The sequence below is a fragment of the Panthera leo genome, chromosome B1 (assembly GCF_018350215.1).
Source record: "Panthera leo isolate Ple1 chromosome B1, P.leo_Ple1_pat1.1, whole genome shotgun sequence".
Classification (NCBI taxonomy): Eukaryota; Metazoa; Chordata; class Mammalia; order Carnivora; family Felidae; genus Panthera; species Panthera leo.
Genome location: NC_056682.1, coordinates 30,694,344 through 30,720,029, shown reverse-complemented (window position 1 = coordinate 30,720,029; position 25,686 = coordinate 30,694,344). Strand labels below are relative to the sequence as shown.

Genomic DNA, 25,686 nt, shown 5'->3' with positions numbered 1-25,686 from the left:
TCTCATTTAAACGTCCCAGAAATTATACTTATATTTAAAATTTTCAAAACAACCCATTATTCCCATTTTAGAGGGGAGGAAAGTGTAGTTGGGGGAAGTAATTGGAATGAAGTTTTTCAGCTAGGAACTTCCAGAACTAGAAAGTAGGTGACCAGCTATCCCAGTCTGCTGAGATTGCCCTGGATTTAGCACCAAAATCCTGGATCCTGAAAAAGCCCTCCCTCGGTTCCATGCAAACCAGGGCAGTTGGGTCACCCTACTAGTGAGGCCAAATTTGTAAACTTCTGAAGCCTGGGTTTTTTTCCTTTAATTGCCCAGACTTTATTGGCTCTTTTGAGTTCTGCAATATTCACTTCAGTTGAATTTTAAAATATTGATAATCATCTGCTGGAAACAGAAACAGAGGCTTCAAGGTCTACCAGTGAATTTTAAGACCTCTTACTTTTGACACACCAGGACTTTTTCATAGCTCATTACTTTCTTCTTTGTCCAGCCTCTACACTGACACAGCTTGCTTTCTTGGTAAGAGCTTGTTTGAATTTAACTCACAAATACAGCAAAAGCATTGCATCCTGAAAAGAGGCAAAATTCATAGTGTTAATTCTCACTTCTAAGTTTCTAAGTATCTTAGCAGCATTTCTTTGGTGAAATCAGGGTTTGATTAGAGGAATTTTTTTTTTTTGTTATAAAAGAAATAAATCATGAGAATGTAATGTACTGCACGATGACTATAGTCAATGATACCGTATTGTGTATTTGAAAATTCCTAAGAGGTAGATATTTAAAGTTCTCATCACAAGAAAAAAAAAATTTGTAACTATGTATGGTGACAGAAGTTAACTGGAGGATTTAAAAAATTTCTCAGTGTGCGTTTTGACATTTCATTTCATTAACTCAACATGAAAGGCAGGAGGAAGCTTTTCCTAATTAGATTCATAAATCGTAAACCAGAATTAGTATCACTACAAAATCTTAATGAATTCCGAAGAAAATGCCGCATTTCCAAGTACAAGATAAGAATTTTCCATTTCAATGAGGGAAAAATAAAAGTTAAGTTAAGGGGGTGTGGCGGTCACGTGCAGAAAGCAGCTTGGGGCTCCTGTTAAATCTTCCCAGCTCATTGTAGCCGGTAGTGAGCGTCTCCATCTTTGCTTGGCATGGGGACGTTCAGATTTAGTAACACGAGCTGTTATTTGATTCGGTGTCAGGCTCCGCATCACACGCTGGAGCCTCCTAGCTGGGTTTATCCCTCCAAAATGCCACCATGTCCTGTGTTTGCTGCTCAAACCCCACGGCATGCCACCGAGAATCAGGACCATCGCAGGGGGTAATTAAAAAGATGATTTCTTGGGCGCCCCGGTGGCTCGATCGGTTTAGCGTCCCACTTTGGCTCAGGTCATGATCTCAGGGTTTGTGGGTTTGAGCCCTGCGGCTCTGTGCCGACAGCTCGGAGCCTGGAGCCTGCTTCGGATTCTCTCTCTCTCTCTCTCTCTCTCTCTCTCTCTCAAAAATAAATCAACATAAAAAAAAGATTATTTCTTGTGCAGAATAACTTCATAGCTCCGCCTCTCTCCCACCTGCGGTTGCTGGAGAGGGGAAACGCTTCCAGGAGGTTGCAGGAGTCGGGCATCTCTGGGAAGAACGTTTTAAAGATAACGTTTAAAGAACGTTTGAGGACGTTGAGTTCTCAATCCGTCCTTACCGGATGGATGCTTGTGTTTGCTGGGAACTGGACTAGAGCGGTGAACAAACGCAGCGGTCCCCCCTTGTGGAAGGTTTTAGCTTGGTTTTGCTTTGCACGGTTTCAGTTCCCGGGAGGCTCAACCTCCCTCCAGAACCAGATGCCCCTCCTTTTGACGCAGTAGCGTCATAACGTCAAGAGCCGCGGAAGGCTACGTCACAGTGGTTACGTCACAGTGCCTAGGTCACAGTGCCTACAGCGTTCACGTCGCTTCCTCTCATGGTGGGGGCATTTTATCATCTGACGACAAACACCACAGCAACAAGTAGGGTGAGTGCCGCATAGGACGATATTTTGAGAGAGACCACATTCATATAACTTTTATTCTAGAGCATTATTGTAATTGTTCTATTTTGTTATTAGTTACTGTTAATAGCTTACTGTGCCTAACTTATAAATTAAGCTTCACTGGGCACCTGGGTGGCTCAGTGGGTTGAGCATCCGACTTCAGCTGGGGTCATGATCTCGCGGTCTGTGGGTTCGAGCCCCACGTCCGGCCCTGTGCTGACAGCTCAGAGCCTGGAGCCTGCTTCCGATTCTGTGTCTCCCTCTCTCTGCCCCTCCCCCACTCGTGCTCTCTCTCAAAAATAAATAAACATTTAAAAGAAAAAAAAAAAAGAAGGCGGTAGTGCTTTGGGAAACTATAGGCAACACAAGACAAGATCAGAAAAGAGGGCTGGCAGTGATAAGAGATTGGAAAAGGGGTTAAGTGGTTTTCTGGTGCCCGGACCAGCTCTAGCCAGCCTTGAGCAGACGCTGGGTGTGAGATCACAGGGAAGACTGCTGTCCTGGGCCGTCCTCTCTTCGGTGGGCACTGCACACAGCATGTTCCGTACATCTGTCAGCTGCCCAGGATTTGTTCCTTCCCCCACTGAACTGAGAAATGAGTTTTAGGGTCAGATTCCCCAGGCAAAAATTCATTAACCTCGTCCAGTGGCTGATTACAGTTTTTTCAGTCTTCATCCCCCTGAGCAAGAATACCTACGGTTTGTTCAGCTGTCACTCTCTATTCTTCTGCCCTAACGTGCTCCCAGCATGGGTTTCTCGATCCTTTGTCTTAGTGCCTTGTCTGAAGTTACATTAACTGCATGGGCATTCTGCAAAGCCTGGAGCCAGGAGTTCGTCTCCCAGGAAGGTTCCTCTCACAGACTTCACATTAGGGAAGCCAAGATAAGGGCTTGGTGCATGAATGACAATGATACATTGCCTTTTTCCCTTACCTGAGAGGACAGAGCCACTGGGATAGAGATGGGGAGGGTGGTGATAAACTATTAAGCTTTTTGAGATATTTTGAAGTAAGAAACATGTGCAATGTGCATTAATTTGCATCCTACTGGTACTGAATGCTTATTTATTTATTAATTTATTTTGAAAGAGAGAGGAAGGGAAGACAGAGGGAGGGAGAGAGAGAGAGACAGAGAGAGAGAAAGAGAGAGAGAATCCCAAGCAGACTCCGAGCTGTCGTTGTAGAGCCCCACATAGGGCTCGATCTCACGAACTGTGAGCCGAGATCAAGAGTTGGATGCTTAACCAACTGAGCCACCCGGGCACCCCTGAATGCTTTTCACGTAGGCATTCTCTGTGTACATTTCAAGAAGGTGACAGAAACAGTTAAAAGTTGACCCCATTACCTTCTTGAACTATGACAGGAATGCAAATCCCACATTCACAAGTTTTGTCAACAGGGTTATGTTAATCCGTTCAGATGATCTAAGGACATCGATTTCCCATTACTCCTATAAAACAATGTCACATTAACTGGGCTCATCAGAAGGGAGGGAGTCTGACCGTATTTCTATTTGGGTGTCTGAGTTACCAAGGGAGACAACACCACCATCAGAATGCAAAATGCTTCCAATCTTAAAACATTTAAAAATAAAGCAAGGACATATGGAAGCAACCGCAGGACTTGTGCTCAGACTCCGAATCGGTGCAGAGCATGGGGTGTCCGGAGTTAGGCGCCTCCTGGAGCCTCTGCCCGGCTACCCTCTGTTCTCCACTGCAGTGATTCCTGCTGAAGGCAAGGAGAGGTGGGAGGACTCTCCTCTCCTCTCCTCTCCTCTCCTCTCCTCTCCTCTCCTCTCCTCTCCTCTCCTCTCCTCGTAGGATGGCAAAGGCTGAGCATCTTATCATTTAGACATAGAATAGCTGTAATTAAACAATAAAAAAATTTGTTGAATCCCACTATTCTAACCCAACAATTGCTTTTCTTTCTTCAAGTTTAATCCATAGCTTTATTCATAAGAGCCTCTTAAAAAATGAGAACAAACTGAGGGCTGTTGGGGAGTGGGAGGGAGGGGAGGATGGGTGATGGGTATTGAAGAGGGCATCTTTTGGGATGAGCACTGGGTGTTGTATGGAAACCAGTTTGACAATAAATTTCATATATTTAAAAAAAATCCATAGCTTTATTCCCATATGGACAATTTTTTAATGTTGTTGCCATATTGCATATGCAATTGCAGGGCCTGCTTTTAGGAGAGGAAAACTTCAGTGACATTTATTTCAGGGCCATTTTCCCTGTTGTTCCAAAGGCTTTCTGTTTATCATGTTTAATGATTGAATAATACTCCATTGACTGGATGCTTCATAATTTATAGACCAATTCCCTTGTTGTTGAACATTTAGGAAGGCTATTGTTTTTGGCAGACTTATGCTGCTGCAGAATTCCCAGCTGCGTGGGCTGAGATGGAAAAGGAAAGATCATTCCAGGGCAAGCCAAGATTGGATGCTGGGGAGCGTGTGGACAAGATGCCAAAATTGAGTCCATGGAGCAGAAGTAGAGCTGGGAATGGATCAGGATTAGAGTCCAGGCTAATACGAAAGAGCTTATTCCTCCACTCCTTCTTGTTTTACTTGTTTGTTCCCTTTTATCTCCATTCCCCGATCCTATTCCTTCTATTCTTCTATAAGTAACCGTTCAAAAGTGTTTTCCAGAAGCAGCTATCCAGAGAGGAATTACTTGTAATTCCAGTGAGGATCACTGGGGCAGGATTTCTGCTGGGCTCCTGCCAGCATGTGAGGCAAGGGTTGGAAGATCATGGGGAAAACCCTGGTCAGAGGTTCAGGGTGGAAAAGACTGCTTGATGCTCGAATTTGCTTGTGCGTGGATGAACGATACAGTCTTTAAAGTCAGTTTCTCATTAGCTAAGGTAAGTTCAGCTACAGTAATAGAAGACGTCAAACGTTTAGTGACCAAAGGACAAGTGGTTTATTTCTTTGTCTCCTAACAGCACATGGCTGGTATTCAGGTCGGTGGGATGGCACTTCTTCATGCAGTCGTTCTGGTTCTGATCTCCTCAACATGTGCCATCTAGAGTCTCCCCGAGTATCTCCATACTTGCCCACAAGAAGGGCAAAGAGAATGAAGGAGCATGAATGGGAAGTTATATGAGCCTGGTCTGCAAGTAGGGACATCACATCCATTCACATTCCATTGTAGAGAACAGAGCCATGCGGGTAATGTGATCTAGCTGTAAGGGTGCCTGGGAAATGTGATCCCAAAGAAAAAGAGCAAATTTGGGGGCAATTAGTGATATCTGTACAACCAGTAAGTAGTACATGTAACATTTTGGCCTGCCATCTGCCATTCTCCTTTGCCTTACTTCTTAATTGGTTCAGAAGTTTTGCAAACAAGGGCACTATTTGAGAACCCCTGAAAGTCTCCCCTAACGAAATTGTTTTGGCAGGTCGCTGGTTTTCCTGATACGAGTATACTCTCTCGGTGATATCTGTGGGAGTGGAGGAGGGGGGTGGGGAAAGTACAAGAGAAAGAGAGGTAGAAAATACTTCTGCGTGGTGGGGTATATATAAAAGTCCTAAGGTCACACCCGCTGTGGGGCCACTTTCACTCTTCTTAACGGTACAACTTTATCATTATGGACACCTCGTAAGCAGACATTTCAAGTGCATGGGCCAGCATATGTTCCTTAGCTGGTCATTTTAAACTTTCCTACAGCTTTATATGCCTCGCATTCATTTATTGAATCAACATTTAGTGGGTTCCTGAAACAGCTTCTATTCTAGTGCCACTAGTATATAGAAAACATCAAAAGATATCAAAGTTTTAGAGTAAGATGAACTTGAAATCCTCAGAATTAAAGATAAACCATGAGTTATACCTTGCTTTTAGGATAGGAGAAGTGATTTAAAAAAATGATAAAATAAAATTTGATTAAAAAACCCCCCAAAGAGTTCTTGAGTTCTAAAAATAGGTTAGGCAATGGAATGGATAAAGAGTGAATACTTGCTTCTCAAAAACGATCTCACTAATGGTGAGCCAGAGGGATACAGTCAGGTGGGGCGTGCTCCGTGAGTTCAAGAAGGTGTTTGCCAGTAGCAGTCTTTACGAGACCAGGAAGAGAAAAATCTGTTTCCTGTATTTCTCCGATCTGTGCCAACCTGCTTCCTTGCCATAGCCCTGTTCTGAATTCTAAGCCCCTCATGCCTATCATGTGGCAGTAAGTAGACCCCTTGAGCTCAAAGTTGGCGGCTCCATTTGGACTGTGTCACCTCACAGCCCACTAGCTTTTAGGAGTTCTGGGATATGAACAGGAGTCCTTGCAAGGGCCACTTCTCATGGGGTACCTACTGTGTGCCAGCCACTGGGTGCCATATTATATGTGCCATATTATATTCAGTAGTTCCCATAGCGCTACTATTTTTTCCACATTGCCTGCTAGTAAAACTCAGGCTTCAGTTATTGAGCTTCCCTGAGGTCACAAGGTGAATCAGGAGCAGCAGCCAGGGCCATTAATACCTGAACTTGAGCATAAACCATTATACTATGCTGCCTTTCCTTTGAGCCACAAAGCATGCCTAAGCACCACATTCTCAAGTTATAACATGCACACTCTTAAAATTCTTTTTCTTTGAATAAAAATACTGTCTTCATTAAAAGAAAAAAATCCTCCTCTCCATGTCCCTAAAACTGAAACAAAATCATTTACACAAGTATCTTCTGAGGTAACTTGTTGCCCCAAATGTTTAAGATAAAAAGGTGTGCGATTTGGGGTGCCTGGGTGGCTCAAGTTGGTTTAGCGTCCGACTTCAGCTCAGGTCATGATCTTGTGGGCCCTGTGTTGGGCTGTGTGCTGACAGCTCAGAGCCTGGAGCCTGCTTGGGATTCTGTGTCTCCCTATCTCTCTTCCCCTCCCCCACTCACTTTCTGTCTCGCTGTCTCTAAAATAAATAAACATTAAAAAAAAAAAAAAGGTGTGCGATTTAAGTAAGACACCTAAATTTTTAACACTAGAAAATGGGGCCACCTACCTCATAGAGGTCTTTTCCATCTTAAACAAGAGGATGTGTAAGGAAATTTCTGTAAACTAAACAATGAAACACAAATGATTATTGCAATTGTTATATCGACAAGTCTGGAAACATATGAATGTGTTAGGAAATATTTTATGATAAAAAACAAGCACTTTGATGAGGAAATGCTTCCAAAAACCTTATAGGTCCTCCCCAGTTTTCCCCCAATCAATATTTTATGGTAAAAAAACAAGTACTTTGGTGAGGAAATGCTTCCAAAAACCTTACAGGTCCTCCCCAGTTTTTTCCCAGCCACTCAATCTATGCATTTATGCATTGGTAACCTTTTTGAGAGAGTTCCTCATCCACCCTCTCTCAACTGAGCCTCTGGGATTATGTACAATCCAACAGGAGAGTGAATTTCAGTAGACAACCAGTGATAAGATTTTGTGGTTTTGGTTTGAAGACTCTTCTAGAGGCATGGAATATTAACTCTCTGCAAATGAAAAGCTGTTAATTGGTTGGCAGGGAATTAGACTGGTCTTATTTTTCATCAAGGCTTAACTCCTGTAACTGCCCGTATTGTACTCTTAGACTAAAATAGATCACTGTATTAAAATAAATAACCTCCTATTATTATCTAAAGTGTTTTAGGTCAGTAATTTTAAATGAAATACCTGTCATTTTAAAAGTTCAAGAACTCTTTAGGTCTCGGGAAGGATTTGTGGATCATAGTCTGAAAAGGTGAAACGGAAGCCATTCGTTAAATGTCATCATTAACCAAACAATCTTGTTGAGTATTTAGATCTACTGAGGGAAATGTATGCAGGTTTCCCTCAGAAATAAAATAACTGAACATTGTTAGAAACAACCGTGAGGTTGAGAAATCACAGTTCTGTCTATCTCCAAATCCTTCCAGGCTCCTGTACCTAAACACAAATAAGAAGTGACAGTTTCTTCTTAAAGAGAACAAACTGCATTCTTTAGTCTGGCCTTGAAGTTACAGTTAACGGCAAAAGGAAGAGCCGAATCTCTAACTAGTGATGCGTTTCCAGGGCTCTTAGTTTCCTGTCTTCCTTTGCAAATCAGTTTCCAAAAGGAGGTGTCTGCCTTGCTTCCCACTTTCTTTTGCTGGGTATTCACGTGTGAGATGTTGTTGTGGTATCAGTCATACCTCAGTCTCCAGCCAATTCAGCAGTGTTCCCATGGAGACTGTTGACTGAGCAGAGTGTGAACTGAATCAGCCACTCATGCCCAGAGCTCACTGTGCTCCTGTTGATGGTCTAATACCAAGCCCAGCAGCAACATGATTGGTGCCATCGTTAGTTTTCTAAGCCCCTTGGCCAGCAAGGCATTCTAGTCAACATTTTACTGACTGCCTGCAATACTGTAATGGCCCCTCACTGGGTTCCCTGATTCCATTCCTGCCCCTCTACGATCTATTTTCTACTCAGCGGCCCGAATGATCCTTCAGAACTCCAGCAATGTAAAATGGTGTGCATTTGCTGTGGAAATGGCATGGCGGCTTCTCAACAAAATTTAAAAATAGAATTGCCATATGAAAATCACATATGGTCGTATTATTCCTAGGAGGCTTTTCTGAGCCACTGTATCTAAAACAGCACCCTCTGTTCTCTTACCCTAGTTTTGTTTTCCTTCACAGTACTTACTACTCCCTGGTAGTATTTTGTACGTGTCTGTCTGTCTATTTTTGTCTATCTCTCTAGCTAGAATGTTCGCTTAATGAGATCGAGGATGTTGTCTGTTCTGTTTATCACTGTATCTATAGTGCCTGGTCCCTATATTATTGAAAGAATGATGAATGAAAGAATAAATGAATGAGTGAACCAGTGCTACAGAGAGGGTACAGAAAAGGTATTGGAGGGTCCAAAGCAGAGGGCAGATAAATGTGTCCAGGCATCAGTAGGAGTGGCCAGGTGGGTATGGTCTCTTGCACAATGAGGTCAGCACGCCCCCCCACCCCCCTGCACTTGATGGAGCTTCAGGCCATGCTGCTGCCTGGGGAGACTGAGGAGGAGGACTATTATCACCTTCTCTAGTTGCCTACATTGCCTGACATTCTTCAGTTACCACTTTCCCGTTTCCATTTCTCGTCCGGATCTCTGCCTCTCAACTCGGGTTTCAAAGAATTAACATCTGAGCCTGCCATCTACAAGTTTTTGACAAAGGCAGGCCCAGCGACTTAGAGGGGATGCAGGCATCATCACCTCCAGCAGACGTGCCGGCCACTTTAATGAATTTTGTTCAGAAAAAGTATTTCCATCTCTTCTCCCTGCTTTAGGCTCCAGTGTTTGATAAAATGTTTGCCTCTTCTCCTGCTTGAACTCTTGAGGGCCAAGCGTGTTCTTAATTTAAACCTTAACCTTAGCTTTGACTCTTCCCTTCACCCTCCCAGGCCTCAGTGACTCTTTATGTGCGGCTGGATTATTTTTTAATGCCTGTTTAATACTCCAGAGCTATTCGTATAGTAATAGTCACTATCACCTAGAGTAATCTGCCCGAATCCACACCAGAACAGCTGTGATGACCTGTCAACTTTCCCGGGGGTCACTGTAACTTTGTTTTGGTTATGACATGGGATCGGAGCCTGGGAGTCCTCACCGGGATCCAGGCTGATATCCAGCCCAGATACATTTGCACTTGGAAAGCTGATCACACACATATGGCTGAGTGGTGGTTTTTTTTTTTTTTTTTCCCCTCAGATGTTTTCGTTTCATCCGTTAAAGCTGAAATCGAGTCTGGGATGCATTTTTGAGGCTCTTACCAAGATGTCGTAAGGTGAGTTATCAGACGTATCGATTAGAAATCCATAAAAGTCTGTTTCTAAACTTGAGGTTGTCAGGGCCCATTTTGGTTCGAACTGGTATGGCTTCCTGGAGGAAAAGATGTTTCAGGCGAGAGCAGAGGAGAAGTAGGTCTCCTCTGAGCAGAGGGTGGGGGAGGAGGGTGGGCAGTGGAGTGGAGAGAAGACCGGGTGCACTTGGGAAGCTGCGGACAGCTCAGCAGCCCTTCCCCTGGGTAGGTTTTGTGGGCAAGAGCTGAGAGGGGAGCACAGAGAGCAGGCCATGGCGGGCTTGGGGGCTCATGTGAAGGGTTCAGAATTGTTCTCTGAAGGAGGTGGGGAACGGCAGAAGTATTTAAAGCTAAAGAGAAGACAACTGTTTTTATCAAAAAGAATCCTTGTTGGGGCGCTTAGCTGGCTCAGTCTGAGGAGCCTGTGACTGACTCTTGATCTCGGGGTTGTGAGTTCGAGCCCCACGTTGGGTGCAGAGATTACTTCAAAATAAAATAAAAAAAAAAAATCTTCCTTTTGCTGCTGAATGAACTTTTTGCTGCAGGGGAGATTTGAAGGCGGGCAGGAAGCAAAAGATGAACGTAGCTTGAATAAAAATATGGAAATTACGTTAAGGAAAGTGGAGATATGTTTTTAATAGACTTTATCTTATTTATTAATCATTATCTTTTAAATAGACTTTATTTTTGAAAACAGATTTAGGTTTACAAAAAGATGGTCCAGAGTTCCATACACCAGCTCTCCCTGCCCCCCACCCCCCCTTCATGTGTATACAGTTTCCCTTTTTATTAACATCTTACCCTTAGTGTGGTACATTTGTTACAATGGATAAGCTTATTGATAAATGATTATTACCTAAATTCTGTTGTTTGCATTAGGGTTTTTTCTTCGTGTCATACGGTTCTATGGGTTTTGACAGATGCATAATATCATGCATTTACCACCGAAATATTATACAGAATAGTTTCACTGCCCTAAATATCCCCTGTGCTCCACCTACTCATCCCTCTTCCCCCTAAAACTGTGGAAGCCAATGATCTGTATATTGTCTTACAGTCTGCCTTTCCAGAATGTAATACAGTTGGACTCACACAGCACATACAACTTTTTCAGCTGGCTTCTTTCACATAGCAGCGTGCACTTAAGGTTCCCCCATGTCTTTTTCTAGCTTGATAGTGCCTTTTTTATTTTTTAAATCACTGAACATTGCATTGTATGGATGTACCACAGTTTATGTATTCACATACTGAAGGACATCTTGGTTACTTCTAATTTTTGCAATTATGAATAGAGTGGCTATAAATATACATGTGTGGGTATTTGTGTGACATAAGTTCTCAGTTCTTTTGAGTAAATACAAGTAGTGTGATTGCCGGATTGTATCATATGTTTAATTTTGTAAGAGACTAGCAAACTGTCATCCAAAGTGGCTATACCATTTTGCGTTTCCACCAGCAATGAATAAGAGTCCTTGTTCTTCCAAATCTTTGCCAGCATTTGGTGCTCTCAGTGTCTTGGATTTTAGCCATTCTAATAGGTGCGTGGTAGTATTTCATTGTGTCAGTTTGAAATTTCCTAATGATATATGGTATTGAAAATCTTTTCATATGCTTATTTAACATCTGTGGCTCTTCTTTGGTGAGATATCTGTTCATATACTTGGCCCATGTTAAAATGAGGTTGTTTTTTTTATTGTCGTTTTAAAAATTCTTTCTATTGTGGGTTCTAGTACTTCACTAGATGTGTGTTTTACAAAGGTTCTTTCCCAGACTGTAGATTGTATCTTCATTCTCCCGATAGTGTCTTTTGCAGAGCAGGTTTTTTTTTTTTATTTTAATGAAGTCCAGCTTGTCATTTTTTTCTTTAATGGGTTATGCTTTTGGTGCTGTATGTAAAAGGTCATCATCAGACCCAAAGTCAACTAGATTTTCTCCTACATTCTAGGCGTTTCGCAGTTTTGTGTTTTACATTTAGGTCATGTACCCACTTCCAGTTAATTTTTTATGAAAGATATAAGGGCTTGTCTATATTAATTTTCTCGTGTATGGATGTCCAGTCGTTTCGGCACTATTGGTTCAAAAGGCAATTCTTTTTGTATTGAATTGCATTTGCTCCTCGTTGACTATATTTGTGCAGGCGTATTTCTGGACTCTCTCTTCCGTTTCACTGATACTTTTGTCTGTTCTTTCACCAACATCATACTGTCTTGATCACTGTAGTTTTACAATAAGTTGGGTAATGTCAGTCCTCTGACTTTGTTCTTTTCCTTCAATACGGTGTTGGCTAATCTGGGTCTTTTGACTTTCTATACAAACTTCAGTCAGTTTGTCAATATCCACAAAATAACTTTCTGGGATTTTCACTGATATTGCATCGAATCTACAGACCAACTTGGGAAGAACTGGTATCTCAAGAATATTTAGTTTTCCTATCCACAAACATGAACTATCTCTTCATTTCTTTATTTTTTTTCTTCCAAATTTTTATCTAAATTCAAATTGGTTAACATACAGTGTAATATTGGTTTCAGGAGTTGAATGTAGTGATTCCTCACTTACATATAATATATCCTAACAAGTGCCCTCCTTAATGCCCATCACCTGCGTCACCTCCATCAACCGTCAATTTGTTCTCTGTCTTTAAGAGTCTCTTGTAATTTGGGGCACCTGGGTGGTTCAGTTGGTTAAATATCTGAGTCTTGATTTCGTCTCGGGTCATAATCTTACAGTTCCTGGGTTCAAGCCCTACATAGAGCTCTGCACTGACAGTGTGGAGATGCTTTGGATTCTCTCTCTTCCTCTCTCTCTGCCCCTCCCCCACTCACATTCTTTCAAAGTAAAAAAATAAATAAACTTAAAAAAAGAGTCTTTTGTGGTTTGCCTCCCTCTCTGTTTTTATCTTATTTTATTTTCCCTCCCTTCCGCTATGTTCTTCTGTTTTCTTTCTTTCCTTTTTTTTTTTTTAAAGATATGCTATCTTTTTAAAAAGTGTTTATTTTTGAGAGAGAGAGCGAGCACAAGCATGGGAAGGGGTAGAGAGAGAGGGAGACAGAGGATCCAAAGCAGGCTCCAGGCTGACAGCACAGAGCCCAATACAGAGGTCAAACTCACAAACCATGACATCATAACCTGAGCCAAAGTCAAATGCTTAACAGACTGAACCACCCATCTGTGTTTTTTTTTTCTTAAATTCCACATATAAGTGAAATCATACGGTATACGTCTTTCTCAACTGACTCATTTTGCTTAGCAGAATACATTCTACTTCCACCCACGTCACAAATGGCAAGATGTCATTCTTTTTGATGACGGAATAATATTCCATTGTATTTATATATGACATCTTCTGTATCCATTCATCAGTGATGGACATTTGGGCTCTTTCCATACTTTGGCTATTGTTGATAGTGCTGCTATAAACATGGGGGGTGCATGTGCCTCTTCAAATCAGTATTTTTGTATCCTTTGGGTAAATATCTAATAGTGCAATTGCTGCATTGTAGGGTAGTTCTACTTTAAAAGTTTTGATGAACCTCCATACTGTTTTCCAGAGTGGCTGCACCAGCTTGCATTCCCACCAACAGCGTGAGAGGAGAAGTTCTCTTTTCTCCTTATCCTTGCCAACACTTGTTGTTCCCTGAATTGTTAATTTTTAGCCATTCTGACAGGTGTGAGCTGGTATCTCATTGTGGTTTTGGTTTGTATTTCCTTGATGATGAGTGATGTTGAGCATTTTTTCATGTGTCTGTTAGTCATTTGTGTGTCTTCTTTGGAGAAGTGTCTTTCGTGTCTTCTGCCCATTTCTTAACTGGATTATTAATTTTCTGGGTGTTGAGTTTGATAAGTTCCTTATCAAATTTGGATACTAGCCCTTTAATGTGTCATTTGCAGGTATCTTCTCCAATTCCATCAGTTACCTTTTAGTTTTGTTGATTGTTTCCTTTGCTGTGCAGAAGCTTTTATCTTGATGAAGTCCCAATAGTTCATTTTGCTTGTTTCTTTTGCCTCCGGAGACATGTCTAGTAAGCAGTTGCTACAGCTGAGGTCAAATAGGTTGCTGCTTATTTTTCTCCTTTAGGATTTTGATAGTTTCCTGTTTCACATTTAGGTTTTTCATCCATTTTGAATTTATTTTTGTGTGTGGTGTAAGAAAGTAGTCTAGTTTCATTCTTCTACATGTCACTGTCCAGTTTTCCCAACACCATTTGTTAAAGTGACTGTCTTTTATCCATTGGATATTCTTTCCTGCTTTGTTGAAGATTAATTGACCATTTAGTTGGAGGTCTATTTCTGGGTTCTCTATTCTGTTCCATTGATCTGTGTGTCTGTTTTTGTGCCAGTTCCATACTGTCTTAGTGATTACAGCTTTGTAATACAGTTTGAAGTCTGGAACTGTGATTTCTTCAAATTTGGTTTTCTGTTTCAACATTACTTTGGCTATTCGGGGTCTTTCCTGGTTCTATATAAATTTTAGAATTGTTTGTTCTAGCTCTGTGAAGAACATGGGTGTTATTTTGATAGGGATTTGAATGTGTAGATTGCTTCTGGTAGTACAGACATTTTAACAGTGTTTGTTCTTCTAATCCACAAACACGGAATATTTTTCTATTTCTTTGTGTCTTCTTCAATTTCTTTCATAAGTGTTTCAGAGTACAGATCTTTTTTTTTCTTTTTTCTTTTTTTTTTTTTTTTTTTTTTTTGAGAGTGAGAGAGAGAAAGCATGAATGCACAGCACAGGGGAGGGGCAGAGGAAGAGGGAAAGAGAGTGTCTCAAGCAGGCTCTGTGCTCAACCTGATGCAGGACTCGATCCCATGACCCTGCGGTCATGACCTGAGTTGAAATCAAGAATCGGATACCCAACCACTGAGCCACCCAGGCACCCCCAGAGTACAGATCTTTCACCTCTTTGGTTAGGTTTATTCCTAGGTATCTTATGGGTTTTGATGCAATTGTAAATGGGATTGATTCCTTGATTTCTCTTTCTATTGCTTCACTGTTAGTGTGTAGAAATGCAACAGATTTTTGTACATTGATTTTATATCCTGTGATGTTGCTGAATTAATTTATCAGTTCTAGCAATTTTTTGGTGGAGTCTTTTGGGTTTTCTACATAGAGTATCATGTCTTCTCAGAGTGAAATTTTGACTTCTTCCTTGCCTATTTGGAGGCCTTTTATTTAGTTTTGTTGTCAGATTGCTGAGGCAAAGACTTCCAGTACTATGCTAAATAGCAATGGTGAGAAGTAGAATCCTTATCTTGTTCCTGACTTTAGGGGAAAAGTTCTGTTTTTCCCCATTGAGGATAACATTAGCTGTGGGTCTTTCGTATATTGCCTTTATGATGTTGGGATATGTTCCATCTATCCCTACCTTATTGAGGGTTTTTATCAAGAATGGATGCTGTATTTTGTCAAATGCTTTTTTTCTGCATCTATCGACAGGATCATATGGTTCTTATCCTTTCTTTTATTAATGTGGTATATCATATTGATTGATTTAAAGGTATTGAACCACCCCTGCAGTCCAAGAATAAATCCCACTTGATCATGGTGAATAATTCTTTGAATGTACTGTTGGATTTGATTGCTAGTATCTTGTTGAGAATTTCTCCATCCATATTCATCAGGGATATTGGTCTATAGTTCTCCTTTTTAGTGGGGTCTTTGTCTGGTTTTGGAATCAAGGTAATGCTGGCCTCATAGAATAAATTTGGAAGTTATCCTTCCATTTCTATTTTTTGGGACAGTTTCAGAAAAATAGGTATTAACTCTTCTTTAAATGTTTGGTAAAATTCTCCTGGGAAGCCGTCTGGCCCTAGATTCTTGTTTGTTTGGAGATTTTGATTACTGATTCAATTTCTTTGCTGGTTATGGGCCTGTTCAAATTTTCTATTTCTTCCCATTTCAGTTTTGGTAGTTTGTATGTTTCTAGGAATTTATCCTTTTCTTCCAGATTGCCCAGTTTGTTGGCATATAATTGCTTATAATATTCTCCTGTAATTGCATTTCTACAGTGTTGGTTTTGATCTCTCCTCTTTCATTTGTAATTTTGTTTATTTGGGTCCTTTCTCTTTTCTTTTTGATAAATCTGGCTAGGAGTTTATCAGTTTCATTAATTCTTTCAAAGAACCAGCTCCAAGTTTCATTGATCTGTTTACTGTTATTGTTCCCCCCTATATTGTTTATTTCTGCTCTAATCTTCATTATTTCCCTTCTTATGCTAGCTTTAGGCTTTATTTGCTGACCTTTTTCCAGCTCCTTTAGGTATAAAGTTAAGTTGTGTATTTGAGACTTTTCTTGCTTTTTGATGAAGGCTTGTATTGCTATATACATCCCTCTTATGACTGCTTTTGCTGTATCCCAAAGGTTTTGGACTGTCGTGTTTGCATTTTCATATCTTTCCATGTATTTTTTTTTTATTTCTTCTTTAATTTCCTGGTTAACCCATTCATTCTTGAGTAGGGTGTTCTTTAACCTCCATGTATTTGTGGTCTTTTCAAATTTTTTCTTGTGGTTGACTTCAAGTTTCATAGTATTGTGGTCTGAAAATATACATGGTATGATCTCAGTCTTTTTATATTGGTTGAGGCCTGATTTGTGACCCAGTATGTGATCTATTCCAGAGAATGTTCCATGTGCGCTCAAAAAGAATGTGTTTTCTGCTGCTTTGGGAAAAAATGCACTGAATATATCTGTTAATTCCAGCTGGTACAGTGTGTCTTTCAAAGCCATTGTTTCCTTATTGATCTCCTGCTTAGATGATCTGCCCATCAGTGTAAGTAGGGTGTTAAAGTCTTCTATTATCATTGTATTGTTGTCGATAAGTTATGTTTTTTTTATTAATTGTTTTATATATTTGGGTGTCCTCATATTGGGGGCATAAATATTTATAATTGTTATATCTTGTTAGATAGTCCCCTTTATTAGGATATAGTGCCCTTCTTTATCTCTTATTACAGTATTTGGTTTAAAATCTAGTTTCTCTGATATAAGTATGGCTGTTCCAGCTTTCTCTTGATGTCCATTTGCATGATAAGTGGTCCCCCACACCTTAACTCAGAGATGTGGGGCTCAAGGGTGCGGGGTTTGGCAAAAGCAGCTCCAGCCTCCACTGGGGGTGCTGTGTTGTGCACTGAAGTCTGACCCTGCTGGTGGGTGGGGGAAGATGGTATCACCCCACTCTCTTGTCTCCAGAGAGGGGAGCTCGCATGTGCTGCTGTTCAGGAAGCCCTCACAGAAAAGCAAACAATCTCCCTTCTTGTGTCCCAGGCTTCTGTCAGATCCTTGCTCTCCCCCTGTCTGTGCTCAGGCTATTGCCATGCCTGGTACCACAGTTCTCCTGTGTTTTATCTCTGGTGCTTGGCTGGGATTCAAAACTCTAAATCTTAAAGGACCCAGCATGGCTTGGACCCACTTCCCTCCTCCAGAGGAGAGCCTTGCCTCATTGTGTCTGGTGCTATTTTGTCCCAGAAAAGCAGTCGCATGCCTGTGCAGGTGCTTGGAGTTTATGGTGAAGCACAGGGAAAAGCAGTGAGCAGGTTATACGCCCTCTGTACGTGCTTCTGTCCTTTGCTGATGAATGGCTGCTCAGTGGCTCACACTGACTCTTTTGTTCTCGAAGAGGCAATAGACCCTCTTACAAACGTGCTCCAGGAAGGGGAACATTCTTTCCCAGGGTGACCCAGGGGATCCCTTCACGATGCTGTGAAGGCTTCCAGGCCTCCACTCTTCTTCCTGGGATTGCCACTGTCAGCCCTGATTGACTCTGGCAAATGGCACGGACTTCTCAAACCTCAGAATTTGAGTTCCACTGTTTATAAAAACTTGTGATAGTCACTTCCTCTTGATTCCCCAGTCACTGGTTTTGGGGAAGAGTTTTTCTTGTGTGAACCCAGCACATGGCTCTGTCTCCCCCTCTCTTTTTCTCTCTCTCCTTTGTCCACAAAAAGGGCTCCCTCCTCTCCATGGCACCGCAGCTTTTCTTTCCCCTACTTCGTGTCCTTGCACCCCATACTTGCCACGTTCTTTTCTTTTAATTGTGCAGATTTTTCTCTTAATCCTCAGCTCGATTTCCTAGGTGTTCAAAATGATTTGATGTTAATGTAGTTGTGTTTAAGGGGCAAGGTAAGTCTAGGGTTCTCCTACTACTCCACCATCTTCTCTCTTCATTTCTTTAGATCTTTGTATCCTTCATCAGAGTTTAATAGTTTTTCTCATACAGATCTTATATATATTTTGTTAAATTTATGCCGAAGTATTTTATGTTTGGGAGTGCTGATGTAAATGGTGTTGTGTTTTTAATTTCAAATTCCAATTATTCATTACTGACATATAGGAAAGCAATTGACTTCTGTATATGAACCATCAAGTAGATGTTAGCTGTAGGGTTTTTGTCAAAAAAAAATTTTTTTAATTAAGTTGAGGAAATACTCTTTTCATAGTTTGCAGAAAGTTTTGTCATGAATGAGTATTGGGTTTTGCCAAATACTTTTTCAGTATCTATTGATACCATCATGTGATATGGTCTTTCTTTTTTAACCTGTTAATGGGATGATGGATCACATTAATTGTTTTTCAAATGCTAAACCAGACTTGCATATCTAGGATAAATCCCACTTGGTCATTGTATATACTCTTTTTATGCAATGTTGTTTTCGATTTGCTAATATTTTCTTGAGGAGTTTTGCATCTATGTTCATGAGAGATGTTGGTCTATAATTTTCCTTGTTTGTATTGTCTTTGTCTACTTTTGGTATTGGAATAATTTTATTCCCTCTGCTTCTATTTTCTGGAACAGATTGAAGACAGCCTATTATTTTCTTCTTTAAATTCTTCTTCGGTAGAATTCAACAGTGAAACCATCTGGGCCTGGTGTTTTCTGTTTTGGGAGGTTATTAATTATTGACTCAGTTTCTCTAATGGAGGCCTATTGAGTTTATCTATTTCTCCTTGTGTGAGTTTTGGCAGACTGTACCTTTCAAAGACTTGGTGCATTTCATCTAGGTTATCAAATTTATGGGAATACAGCTGTATATAATATTCTTTAAAATTTAAAAAAAATTTTTTTAACTTTTATTTATTTTTGAGACACAGAGAGAGATAGAGCATGAATGGGGGAGAAGCAGAGAGAGAGGGAAACACAGAATCCGAAGTAGGCTCTAGGCTCTGAGCTGTCAGCACAGAGCCTGATGTGGGGCTCAAACCCATGAACTGTGAGATCATGACCTGAGCCAAAGTCAGATGCTTTAACTGATTGAGCCACCCAGGCACCCCCTTTATAATTGTTTTAGGTTTATTTATTTACTTTGAGAGAGAGAGAGCACAAGTGGGTAGAGGCTGAGAGAGAGGGAGAGAGAGAGTCTCAAGCAGACTGTGTGCTTTTAGTGCACAGCCTGTCTCAGGGCTCGATCACAACCTGAGAACCATGAGATCACAACCTGAGCCAAAATCAAGAGTCATCCACTTAACCGACTAAGCCACACACATGACCCCCCCCCTTTTTTTATTTTAAAGTAAGCTCTATGCCCAACATGGGGCTCAAATTCATGATCCTGAAATCAAGAGTTGCATGCTTCATGGACTGAGCCAGCCAAGTACGTCTTTTATTATCCTTCTAATGCCCATGGGATCTGTAGTGATGGCCCCCGTTTCATTTTTATTTTATTTTATTTTTAATTTTTTTTAACGTTTATTTATTTTTGAGACAGAGAGAGACAGAGGATGAACAGGGGAGGAGCAGAGAGAGAGGGAGACACAGAATCTGAAACAGGCTCCAGGCTCTGAGCTGTCAGCACAGAGCCCGACGCAGGGCTCAAACTCACAGACCGTGAGATCATGACCTGAGCCGAAGTCGGACGCTTAACCGACCAAGCCACCCAGGCGCCCCTTCATTTTTAATAATAGTAACTTGTGTCTTCTATCTTTTATTCATTGTTAGTCTCATTAGAGATTTATCCATTTTGTTGATCTTTTCAAAGACATAGCTTTTGATTTCATTGATTTTCTCTGTTAATTTTTTGCTTTCAACCTCATTGGTGTTTGCTCTATTTTTATTATTTCTCTTATTCTATTTAATTTGGATTTAATATGCTCTTCTTGTTCTAGTTTCCCACACAGAAGCTTAGATTATTGAGTTTAGATTTGTCTTCTTTTCTACCATATGCATTAAATGCTATACACTGTCCTCTAAGCACTGCTTTTGCTGCATTCCACAGATTTTGACATTTTACTTTCATTTTCAACTAGTTAAAAAAAATTTTAAGATTGTTCCTGAAGCTTTTTCTTTGACCTATGTGTTACTTAAAGCCATGTTGTTTAATTCCCAAATATTTTGGGTTTTCCAGTTGTCTTCCTGTCATTGACTTCTAGTTTAATTCCGCTGTGGTCTGAGTGCACAATTTGTATGATATCTGTTCTTTTAGATTTGTTAAGGTGTATTTTTACAGCCCAGTATGTGGTCTACCTTGGCAAATGCTCCATGCAAACTTGAGAAGAATGTGTATCCTGATATTGTTTGTGAAGTATTTAAAAAATGTCAGATTTAGTTGATCAGTGTTGCTATTCAGTTCAACTGTATCATTATTGATTTTCTGTCTGTTAGATCTATTAATTACTAACATAAAAAGGATAGGTTTTTTGAAATGTATAATCCTCTAGATTTTAGACATTGTAGTAGGTGTGTAGCATCATCTCATTGTTGTTTTAATTTGCTTTATTTTTATTGTTTTAATTTGCTTTATTTTTATCTAGAAGCAATCTTAAGCTTACAGAAAAGTTCCAAATATAGTACAAATGATTTTTTCTCTCCTTAACTATTTGAGAATAAGTTGCTTATTTAATGTTCCACCATCCTTGATCACGTTAGGGTATATTTACTACAAACAAAGACATTTTTCTACATGACCATGATATAACCATCTACATCATGCCCCAAGATCCTCGTAGTCAATAGTACTAAAGTTTAGACATAAACACATGCCTATATGTGTGTGTATTACATTCATATTTATTTCTTCATATATCTGTATATATTAAAAATCCTAAATCCACACCTGTATACCTCCGATTCCTAATCCAACATGTCAGGGGTTCAATCTAGTTTTCTCTCTTTCCCTGCCGGAAGCTCCCTGTTGTTTTCATTTCACTCCTGCTCTGGCACCCTGGGCCACTGCAGCTTTCTTCCATGCCCGCCCGCCCACATGTTGATGTTGTTGCATACCTTCCTTGGCCCCACCTAATGGCTTTTGTACTGATTATTCAGGAAGGGAAGAGAAGAGCAGGGTGAGATGTAGGGGAACAAATGAATAGATCTGAGAAAGATTAGGAGATAGAATAAATAGGACTTGGTGATTCATCAGATGTGGAGGTGATGGAGGAATAGGAGTCAAAAGTGATACTCAGGTGTGATTCAGGTAGAGAACAGAACAGGAATAGACTTGGTGAATGTGTGGGAGTGAGGTAGAAATGAAGAATTGCAGCTCAAGAGAGAAATATGACTTAGAATAAAGATTTTCTATTCATCAGATTATATATGACATTTAGAGACAATAGAAATGGATGGAATTTCCCCAGAAATATGTGTGTGTGTGTGTGTGTATCACTCTAATTTAAGAGATGGGCAGAGAAGAATTGGCTATCATGTCAGGGAAGTCCAGGGAAGGCAGTCCTTTGAACCAAATGCTACCAACAGCTCAAGTAAGATAGGGACAGAAACACACTTCCTGGATTCAGCAATATGGTGATTAGTGACTTTCAACATAGTTCAAGTAGATAGGAATGTTGGTTGGTAGTGGGGGCAGCTGATTGAAAAGAGAATGTTAGTTTAGAAAGTGTGGAAAGTAAGCAAATGTTTCAAGAAACATGTCTGTGAAACAGAAGAGAAAAATAAGAGTCCCAGTGCTTGGGGGGAGGCAGGCAGCCAAAATTTATGAGAGAACTATGCCAATTTCAGTACTGATGGGAGATACTGAAGACCTAGGGATGAGGGGAAATAAATATCGTAGGTCTCTGATGAGGCTAGAGGTCAGTCATTCTCCTATTTGAGAGAGACATCACCTAAAAATTTAAAAAATGCATAATTCTTTGATGCCAAATCTAGAGATGCTGATTCCCAGGTCTAGATGGAAGCTCCTGTATCTTGTCAAGCCCCCAAGATGATAATAATGCTGGTGTTTCACAGATAATACTTTGCAAAATAATGGAAGTAAAAGGCATATAGAACACAATGATGGATTCTCTGGGGACAGAAGAAGGGATATTTAATCCTTTTAAAACAGGACCAGGTGTAGGCATATGTGTTGTTTGGGAATAGAAAGTTTAGTGGTTCTTGTCTGGTGTGTTCTATTTTCTCTATGAAATAGGAGGTGAATAGTCACCCTGAGAGTGAGGGGTCAAGAAGTTTGAAGAGAGTGGCAAAGATGGGAAATAGCTACAGTGCACAATGGGAGAGAGTGTGCACTAAGAAAACAAAGAAAGCTTTTGGAGAAGTATGAGAACCCAGCTGACATTTATAAATCATGAACTTATTGTAGCCACTGTCGGCATTGTTTTTCAAATGTCTCTAACTGAGGCCAATATCCCAGTGTTAGCACTGACAAAATGCTCAGTTGGGTTGGTGTAGGGTCTGTGTTTTTGAAGTATGAAAGCTAGAGAGGTAATAGCTTTGGTGTCAAACAAAGATTTTGAAATGATGAACTCCAAAATGAAAAAGAAAAGAAGTGAAGGCAGGAGGAGTCTAATGAGGCAAAGAAAAATAAGTCCTGGAGCAGAGGTCCCAGCGAAGCCCAGAGTGGAAGGACAGAGCTTTGCGGTCACCGTGGGGATATGTAATTGGAAGATTTCAGAGTTCCAGCATGCTTGGTGAAGCTAAACTGTGTAGGATGTGGTCACGGGAGTGGAATAATAAAGTGTAGCGGAGGTGAAGGTCACTAGTGATGAAACAGATCAAGAAATGTCGATGCCAAGCCCTTTGGAGGGCTGTGTTCAATAGCTTTACATCTATCTCCAGCACACGAGAAATAGGAAGTGCCGACTTTGCAGGTGTTGGTATTTTTACTCTGAATGTGAATTTAAATCAACACATTACTTCTGTAGAGAAAGAGGCTATTTCATATGACCTCTAATTACAGAATGACTGTGTCACCTCAAGGAACCCAGAGGCCCAGAAGTCAGATCACTTAGGTTACCTTACTCTGCTTAGTAGCTTAGATAAAGGTACTCATACAATATCATTCTTTTCCTCATTGTGAGTAACTTGAAAATTGCTCTATAATAGTGTTTTTGTAAGTATGGTCCTCAGACCCCTTGCATAAAAATTACTTGGAGGTGATAGTTAAAAATGTATACTCCTGGTATCACCACTAGACCTTTTTTTAAAAAAAATTCTTTTAATGGTTATTTATTTTCGAGATAGAGAGAGAGAGAGACAGAGCGTGAGTGGGGGAGGGGCAGAGAGAGAGGGAGACACAGAATCGGAAGCAGGCTCCAGGCTCCGAGCTGTCGGCGCAGAGCCCGACATGGGACTTGAACTCATGGGCTGTGAGATCATGACCTGAGCCGAAGTCAGACACTTAACCAACCCAGCCACCCAGGTGCCCCTTAATAAAGTTGAACAGAGAGGGGGACTGAGATGGGTGCAGCTAGAATTTGTATTTTCACTAGATCTTCCAAACATGTTTATGCACACACTGCACACAGACATGCACACACCTGTGTATGCATGCTTTCCATGTGCGAGGGGCATGTAAGTCCATGTTGCTTATGCATGGGACCCATGCACAGACCTGCATTCTGTGAAATGTGCCCTCTCTGTGCTTCATGACACACGTTCCCATACTAGCAACTCTAGCTCCCTTTCTCACATCCATGCTAATACAGCTAATACAGGGAGCAATAAAGTGACTTCCAGCATATTACTCTGAGGGGTATGGAATATTCTCCAGGGATTTTAAGCAAATATTTTTACAGATTTTACCTTTGGTTGAATTACAGAGCTGGATTCCATGATGCCTACCCCCAGAGAGGACATAATCTTTAAACTCTAAAAAATAAACATTACCTTAACTGATTTTGTTCTTTAAACAAAGGCGTATATTAGTCAAGGGTGAATGGTAGAGAAGAATTTCAGGTTTCCAAATGTCAAGAAAGAGACAGCATTGCAGCCTACTTTAAGAACAAACCACCTGTTCTAATTAACATTTTTATCTTTGACATTTCCTGACTGCTTTTATATGTCCCTGAGGCTATTACTGTAATTTAAATTTAAAAATAAAAATCCAATATTCACTCTTACCCTCATTTTTATAGTTCAGTTAATCCCACCTAGTTCATCTGCTTTGTTGATTTACATCGCTTATGCCACTTATGGAAGGCAATCAGGGATGCTCACAACATTTTGCCTGTTTAGTTTAATGTTATAATCATCTGAGATGAAAGTATCGGTTATTCTCTTCCAATAGCAAACTCAATAAATTCTCTTCCTTGGGCTTAATGTGGTGTTCTCTTATTTCAGTTTCTTTTCCTCTCTTTCTCTTTATTCCCAAAAAGCATTGCATTTGTTCCCATCCTTCATTTCCTATTCAGCATCTGGATGTGGCCATTGACACCCATCAGGTTGTCAAGAACTTACTTGAAAGTTCTCTGGCTCCCCCAGCCCCTACTGTTTTTAAAAAGGATTCATAGAAAAACTTGAAGAGGCAAAGTTATAGCCAGTTTACATTTTGCAGCTGGTTTGAGCTTCAAGGAGCATGTAGTGGTGTGATATTAAAAGAAAAAAAGGTGGAATAAATAAAATGGTCATTTATTGAACAATGCTTTATGCTGAAATATATGTGAAATGTGCCATAGTTTATTGCATTTAATCTTCAAAATTTTTGCTGTTAGGATTATGCTTACTATTTTTTGCAGATCAAGAAATAGGTTAAGGTATCCTTTTTCATCAAATATCCCCCAAACCACCTATATTTTCAATATCTGTATCTTCCCAGCTTCCTTCTCTTATTATATAAACATGTTAAAAATCTCAGAACCTAGGGGCACCTGGGTGGCTCTGTTGGTTAAGTGTCTGACTTTGGCTTAGGTCATGATCTCATGGTTCATGGGTTTGAGCCCCACGTCGGGCTCTGTGCTGACAACCCAGAGCCTGGAGCGTGCTTCAGATTCTGTGTCTCCCTCTCTCTCTGTCCCTCCCCTGCTCATGCTCTGTCATTCTCTCTCTCTCTCTCTCTCTATCAAAAATAAACATTAAAATTTCTTTTTAAAAAGATCTCAGTACCTTCAGAACCTAAAGAAACAAATCTTCTTTGATTGCAATTCTGTATCACTGGGTTTCTTCATAGCCAACATCTCTGAAGGAGCAGCCTTTGTCTGCTAGAAAGTCTTCGTTTTTGCTTCTTCACTACTCCTAGTTCATTCTTAATGGACAGCAATCTGGCTTCAGTTGTACCCTTCCAATAGCTAAACACCTGCATTAGCACAAAACCGTAGGCTACTGTGGTCTTCATCTTGCTGCCCGTGCCCTCATTAAAGAACTTGACTCACTATCATGGTTGTTATCAAGATTAAAAGAGTTAATTCAAGAAGTTGAGGAGTGTTCCTGGTATAGAAAATATGTATGTATTTTATTTCTGCATGGTATCCTGTTTTGACATCTTAATAATAAAACCTTCCTGGTTGGGGAGAGACTGCTTCTCCCTGGGCTAACCAATTCTTACAGGTCACCGAGGGCCCAGTAAAGAGCATGGCCTTGATATATAAACCAACCCAGAGCCACACCTCCTGCATCTGGTCCCTGCACACAGGAGGCAATATTCCTCTCCCTTAATTATCCCAGAGCCAGGTACTAGATAAGTAGAGACCACCCCTATTGCCCCAAGCCCATTAC

The 25,686-nt window shown here is 40.6% G+C and overlaps 1 long non-coding RNA gene across 17 annotated transcripts in view; it reads left to right on the top strand.

Moving 5' to 3' along the window:
* Positions 1-1,927: 1,927 nt before the first annotated feature.
* LOC122217488 overlaps positions 1,928-25,686 on the top strand; it is a 233,581-nt gene continuing 209,822 nt past the window's right edge. For all 17 annotated transcript variants that reach the window (XR_006201546.1, XR_006201545.1, XR_006201530.1 and 14 more), the window contains exons 1-2: positions 1,928-2,011; positions 9,718-9,793. This is a non-coding gene — a long non-coding RNA (uncharacterized LOC122217488). The remainder of the gene's footprint in view (positions 2,012-9,717; positions 9,794-25,686) is intronic.